This window comes from Topomyia yanbarensis, chromosome 2, assembly GCF_030247195.1.
Source record: "Topomyia yanbarensis strain Yona2022 chromosome 2, ASM3024719v1, whole genome shotgun sequence".
Lineage (NCBI taxonomy): Eukaryota > Metazoa > Arthropoda > Insecta > Diptera > Culicidae > Topomyia > Topomyia yanbarensis.
Window position 1 is genome coordinate 305410916 of NC_080671.1, and position 7487 is coordinate 305418402.

The 7487-nt window shown below is 38.0% G+C and overlaps 2 long non-coding RNA genes across 2 annotated transcripts; one reads left to right on the forward strand and one right to left on the reverse strand.

Moving 5' to 3' along the window:
- Positions 1-636: 636 nt before the first annotated feature.
- Positions 637-2135, reverse strand: LOC131679759 (uncharacterized). The gene is made up of 3 exons (XR_009303848.1): positions 2001-2135; positions 1456-1718; positions 637-1337 (listed from the first exon to the last, which is right to left on the reverse strand). It is a non-coding gene; the product is annotated as an uncharacterized LOC131679759 (long non-coding RNA).
- Positions 2136-5154: 3019 nt separating this feature from the next.
- On the forward strand, positions 5155-6275 carry LOC131679761 (uncharacterized). The gene is made up of 3 exons (XR_009303849.1): positions 5155-5693; positions 5749-5986; positions 6061-6275. It is a non-coding gene; the product is annotated as an uncharacterized LOC131679761 (long non-coding RNA).
- The last annotated feature ends 1212 nt before the right edge of the window (positions 6276-7487 follow it).

A 7487-nucleotide genomic window follows, 5' to 3' on the forward strand; every position in this document is an offset into this window, starting at 1 on the left:
AATACTAATGTCCTAGGTACTAATAATCATGTGACTTTATGATTTATGACACGTGGGATGATGTTTCAGATCAAGCTAATTAGTTGCTGACAATGCTGGTTCATATTAGAGGAGTATTTCCTGCTGCTGTTGAATACACGGTTTCCATGTGGCCAAAATCTTTGGACAGGCGAAGTACGCTGCACTGGTTACTCTGGTCAACAGGGATAAACGTGGAAGCTCGACGTAATGTGACTTGATGGAATCCATACTGGACTAGTCGCCTATGTACTGATCTACTATCCAAAGATTGAATGAATAAATATCAGTATATTTTATCTCTAATATTTACACCTGCCACGCGGTACTGTAAAAGTCGTACAGTACGAGTAGAAGATAATCCGTACAATTGTAAGTTCCCGTTCAGCACGAAAAGGGCCCTCAGATTGTATCTTATCCAGAAAGGTACACTTCAGTGGCCGTTGTTTCAAAGAACATAGAAAAACTCACACTCCAGATCACCGCAGGATTATGTCGTTTTTGCTTGAAGCGAAACTGAGTCAGTTCCTAACCCCAACTGCTGTCAAAATGTATGAACTGACAGCGGTTGGGGTTAGAACCTGACTCAGTTTCGGGTTCAAGCAAAAACGCCATTTGAAAAGAAAGCTGTACCAGCAAATCCATGTACTAATCTTTCACCTGACTTCTCTTTCAATTCATTTCAACTTCTTCATATCGCACACTAGTTTACCACCTTTTAATGTTTTCAATATTCGTTGCATTCCTTTAGCTGTCGGAGCCAAATGAGATATTTTAGGGCTGCGAGTTTTCTTCATCTTTGAGAATGGAATGGTCTGTTTCCGTCCGAATAACATCCATCAACATGAAATTCTCGTTCGTAGAAGCTCTTCAAACAATTTTTGCTTTTCGGTCGTAGACTACCCTGTCAGTATCACCTTTTTCTGGCATACCGTGAAGGCAGTGTTCCGATCAAATTTACGAAACCATGCACCAGGAATCCATGCTTAGTGTTCCTTTATAAGTACGTTATGACACAATCCGTCATTTCTGATACAGAACGTCAATATTAGTTGTACGAATTTCTTTTGAAGAAGTTCCTGCACAACATCATCGGCATCGAAAGTTTTGATGTTCAGAACGTGTAAATGCGCATATGAGAGATGTATCCAAAATATCTTGATAACATGGTGCGCTTCCAACACCGATTGGGGAAAAGTCATTTGTAGGTGAATCTTACCGAAAGAAAAAAAGTCCCTTCCGAGCACCTTGTAGTTGTTGTTGGCGATTGATCGGCTGTGTCCTGTTAGTGCTGTTGAGCGATTTGTGGCCAACTCAATCTGAAAGTGATGTGATTTTTTCTAGAACGTGCCTTTTTTAAATAATAGAATTCTAAATTACAATTACACGGCACCGATCCATTCAAAAATGAAAAAATAATAATCTAAAATGACTCACTTTGCTACGGCTGCTACTTGTAGTGCTCCCAGTGCTTGGAACTGTATTGTATACTATTCCTGTTGTGCCTGAAGGAGCCGTTGCTGTATCTGCTGATACGGAATCTGGGTGATGATAGTTGTTAGCCTATGATCATCTGCGTTTGGTTCTGATTGGCTTGCGTCGAACCCAGATACAGAATCGTCGTGGTCGAACGATGAAAAATCTCAATTTGCGGCTGCTGCTGAGAAATGTTGGTGATAAGCGCTGGAAGAGGTTGTTTGCTGTTGTTGAAATGGTTGAATTACTATCCGTGTTAAGATAGACACATTTTAATGTAAGGAACTGGTAGGAATCAAGGCTGATATCTGACGAAGGTGCGTTACTACACCAGAAGAACCTCCGTAGGTTGGAATTGTGGCACCGCCTCTTAGTAAGTCCTACCGGAAAATGGGCTAAAATTCCGGCTGACTCTAGTTAGTACCCGGATCCAGTGATACAACCAGCTCTAATCACTGGAGTAACTAGAACCAGCCCGAATTATGTATAAATATTTGGGTACTTACCATTTCTTGTTTATTCAACACCATTTTTTCATTGTTTTCACTCATATACGCGTAACTAAGTTACGTCTACTATGGTAACGGCTGTTCGAATCTTATTTTCGTACTTATAACAATTCGAATACAGTATAACTTTTATAGACAATTATAAATAAATATAGAGGGATATAAAAAATATAAAACCAGGCGAAATATTTTTATAAAAGAGTGTCACGCCCTTGCCGCCACACCAACCTATCCCAACTATCCGTCAAATCCATTCCGGAACCGGTTCGAAATCCTGAATGGATTCAGTATGGAATCCTGCTCAAAGAAAACAACCGATTCCGACTCTATCGGTTGATGCATTTGAGCTGGAATTCATGCTGGAAGTCCGAACCGGTTCCGGACTAGTTTGACTGGGTAGAGGAATAACCGCTGTCAATTCTGTCGAACTCAGCAACAAAAAACATGACAACAGTAGCACACCTGGTTTGGATATCCCAACTACCTTCGAAACCGTTAGAGATTTTACACAAATTGAATGCTGAAGATGGACGTCTGTTCTCTGTGGGAAAACTATATATGCTAATGACCCAATTACTATCTGGTAGAATTTAGCACGAATCGAGCAAAATATCTGACAAAGATGTGGCAGGAAGCATGCAGAAATCTTGACCGTACAATCCTGGCTGGATTCTGGCTAAAAGTGAGCCGCATCGGTTAGTTTAACCGCTTCTGTCAGAAACGGTTGTTGCATTAGACCGAATTCTTTGCCAGAACTCTCGCACAAATCGCGCAAAATACTGGCAGAAACTCTGCCAGAATCAATTTCGCTTTGTTCAACTTTTGCTAACTTTCTGCTTGCCACGGTGACTGGGTCTTAGAGGGTGCAAGAACCGATTGAGTCGGAATTGGTTGTTGCATTTGAGTTGGAATCCATACTGCCCACTGAGAAGCCCAACAAAATGTTATTTGGACGTCGGCCTACTTGGCCCAACGTTGAACCAAATACATTTGTATTTGGTTGAGCGACGTCCAAAATACCGTTCAACAGACGTCCGTCATCGGCCCCGCATTGGACAATTTTGAAACAAATTTTGGGACTTCTCGTAGACCTGGCAGATAATTTCAGTAAAAATCCTTGTCACAGAGAATAGACATCCACGATCGAACAAATATATGAATAAAACTCGTGTGAACATTTGAATGAATATACACAGAGAACAGACGTCCATCTTCAGCATTCAACTTATGTAAATAGCCCCAACGTGTTCGAATGCAGTTGGGACATTTCCACCAGGTGCGCTACTGTCGTCATATTTTTTTAGTAGCTGATTCGACTGAATTGACAGCGGTTATTATTACAGTCGTGATTCGCTGGTTGGACCACAGCCTTGTCCAACTAACGAATTTGATTCGCTAGTTGGACCGACTGACAAATGTCAAAAACTCTCCAAAGGAGATGTTGGCAGTGTAAATGCATCTGTTCATATCTCTAAATATTGTCAGACTGATTGTCAAAGTAAATTTGACACGAGATTTTGATGCTTTTTGGCTTTTTAGTTGGACAGTGGTCCAACTAGCGGAGGTCCAACTAAAAAGCGGTCCAGTTAAAAAGTGTCCCACCAGCGAATCACGACTGCCCGGTCAGCGTGGCAAGCAGAAAGTTAGCAAAAGTTGAGCAAAGCGAAATTGATGCTGGCAGAGTTTCTGCGAGCATTTTGCGCGATTTGTGCGAAAATTCTGGCAACGAATTCGCTCAAATGCATCAACCGTTTCTGACAGAAGCGGCTAAACCAACCGATGCTGCTCACTTTTATCCAGAATCCAGTCAGAAATGTACGGCCAAGATCTCTGCACGCTTCCTGCCACATCTTTGTCAGATGTTTTGCTCGATTCGTGCTAAATTCTACCAGGTAGGAAATGCCAGGATCTTTGCACAGTTTATGTCCGAGTTATGTCAGGGTTTTGCTCGGTTCCTGTAAAAATTTGCCAGAAAACTCGAGCGAAACCGAGTTCGCCCTAGCTCAACTAACCCGACAGGATGCGCGCAGAAATCTGACAGGGCTGCCAAACCATGACTTACAGAAATCTAGCAGAGCGGTCTCTGCCAGAAAATTTGCTCACTGGGTGTATTTGTCTTTGGTTATACCTCAACCCAGTCAAACCATTTCGAAAGCGGTTCGGACTTCTATATATATATATATATATATATATATATATATATATATATATATATATATATATATATATATATATATATATATATATATATATATATATATATATATATATATATATATATATATATATATATATATATATATATATATATATATATATATATATATATATATATATATATATATATATATATATATATATATATATATATATATATATATATATATATATATGAATTCCATCAGTTCAAATATATCAACCGATTCAGCCAAAATCGGTTGAACCAGATTCCATACTGAATTCTTTCAGGATTTTGAACCGGTTTTGGAATAGGTTTGACGAATAGTTAGGATAAATTAGTGTGGCGGCGATAGTGTTTTATCGTACATTAATTCAAATATTTACACAAATTTTATTAATATATTTAGTTGATCATGGATGTCTGTTCTCTGTCGTTGTGTTTTAGCGTTCAAGTTTACACAATTTTTTTAATAGATTTGTTTGATCGTGGATGTGTATTTTCTGTGATATAGGCATTTACATACCATTTGCCAAAACAGTTGGTCATACTTTACTGCGCTAAAGAAATCCGAGGCTAAAGTGATTTAAAGTATATAGAACGCAATCGATTGGAAAGCTTCCAACGCACCGGCTTCAGATCTTTTGACCAAACCTTAAACCGAATTTTGAGAATATTAGAACTGTCGATTTATGCAGATAAATGGTTTACGTATCGGTTCCGGTAGCGGGTTTCTTCTTTTCAATCAATGTCAATTGGTTTATCCTGGCTAACGCTTGCTTTGTACACTTGCAAATTGGCTCACGAACTTGGTTTGTGCATTTAAATGATTTTTCTAGTTCATCGGAACGTACATTATGACCAAAAACGTAACTGTTACTATGTTTTAATTGCCGCAAGGTTCTACCAAATACAAATATGTTATTATGTATTTGGTTCTACTGTATCGATTTTGTTGGCATTTTTGGCAAATTTAAGACTAAGAAAACGAAAGTAATGAGATTGAAAGACGGATAGGTATTATAGAGCAAATCAGTTATAAATTTATAACGGAAAACTAGGACTACCCAGTCGAAAATGAATATCAAAAATTATGGTAGAAACGTCGATTTTACAACAATTTTCGTGTTAAACAACAACTTTTACTTAGAAAAACTCTAGAAAGAGATCTGCGGAGACTCCATTTTGGATCGATTGGATTCGCGTTTAGCTGTCAAAAAACGAATCCAATCGAACATTGCCTATCCTTATAACATTGGACGTGTTGCCATACAATGCCGGGGCATTCGTTGCCAAAAATGCTGTTTTTCTCTCCGCAGTTCTCTTACTAGAGTTTTTCTACTTTTACTGTAATATCAATGTACATGATTTAGCGCGTCATAAATTTATCCAAAAATAGTATTCTTTATTTTTTCGTACATTGAATTTGTTGTCATATATTATTCGCGTATTTTCAGTGTGGTCACTCTTTTGTCCAGTTTGGCAAATATTTTCGGGTTTATAATACTCAGGTAAGTCAAAAATTTTAATTTTAAGTAATTGATTGATCACCAGGATTCGATTAAGAGCAACGGATGTTACGATTTCCTGTCCAATGATCACCCAGAATCAGGATATGTGTGCATGGTTTCTGTTGCACAGGTTAGGATTATACCTTTGGGTTGTCTTTAATACTGAATTGCGAGGTTCGTTAATGGAATCAAGATGCAGCATAAATTAGCTCAACGAAACCGATGCAAAAAAATATTTCAGTCGTGCTGGATATTGCCAGCGGAACATATACAGTTTGTATGATATGCGAAAGGTGAGATTTAATTACGCCGGGACAGCTGAAGATAGTGGAAGAATGTTTTAACATTTTACTTTACTTATTTGCAGCTTGCTACAAGATGCACCTTGAGACGCATTCCTGTTTCCTATTCCAAAAAATTGTCCTCATAAGTTAACGAAGTTCAAAATTCCTACGTCATATGTTTGCAACTAGTAGGAATTATTGCAACTTTTGAGGAATCGTAGTTGGACAAAAAGCCTCCGATATTTACAATGAAATAGTATGTTGAAACAATACTTATCATTATGTTTTCTTTGTCATTTCTTCAGCATTTCTAATTAATAAAGATTGTTTTTCGTTGTAATGTAACAATAAAAAAAGTTGTAATTCTGTTGTGCATTTCTGTTCGGGTAGGCAGGCTCATATGGACATGATCGAAAGGAAATGTGAAGAATCCTTTGCCTTTTGCTAAGTAGGAGTTGGGCGTTGCACTCAAGTCTACCGCATGGTCATCGATAGAACATAACTCAACATCATGTTTTGCTGGCGTCGGCGGTAAAACATGATGATGAAGAATTTTTAAAATCAGTTAGTTTCCGCGATTGGATTTGCACTTTGGAAATTTTGATTTTTTGTGTAAACGTTTTCCGTCCGTGTACCGGATTTTTATCACAAAGTTTTCCGACGTCATCTCTCTAAACTGTCAAAATAAAACTTCCGACTGACGCGTCTAAAAATACCAGCTGTTTCAGAACAGTAAAGATGTGTGATCATAATAAAGTCAATTTTTCCGTCGAGTCAGAAACAAATTTATGTTGAATTGTTCAGGCCGGATTCTTTGCGTGGCGGTTCTTTTTAAAATCTGTGATGTTTTCCGCGGTTGGGTTTGCACTTCGGGAATCTTTAATTTTTTGTGTAAACTTTTTTTACGCATGGAAAATCTACCTCTCGTTTGAAATACATGGGGAACGAAATCCGTGGTCAGCTTCTCCGAGGTGTAGTTAGCAGAATGCGCACGAGGGTCTGCCCCAAAGGGAAAAAGAGCGTGTCCGGATAAGAATAAGAAGAGTGGCAGATTTGAGAAACGCAAAACAGATTCAAGATAATCTGCATAAGGTGTAGGGGAGACTGAGGAGACTTGATCCCCGGGGAGACTTGATCCCATCATTGTAACTCAAAGCCGGATCAGAATACATTAATCGAATATACTATAAAGTTGCGTAGTTTTATCTAAACATAAATTTCATTAACACAGAAAAAAGAAATTGGACTTTTGTGTAACCGAATTTTTACCGATTTAAAAAAAAGTCTCAGAAGAACTGAAGATTTATTTTTCAAATTTTCAAACTTTTATAAAATTGATAAAATCACCCACTACATACTTTACTTTCGGATACAGAATTACAGGAGAATGTCAATTATATGAATACATTATGATTGAGCTGATTCTTTTGTTCCACTATATTTTTACTAAAGTTTGCTGAAATAGATGCTATGGGTTCACTTGATCCCTTCAAATTCGTGGAGATTTGAT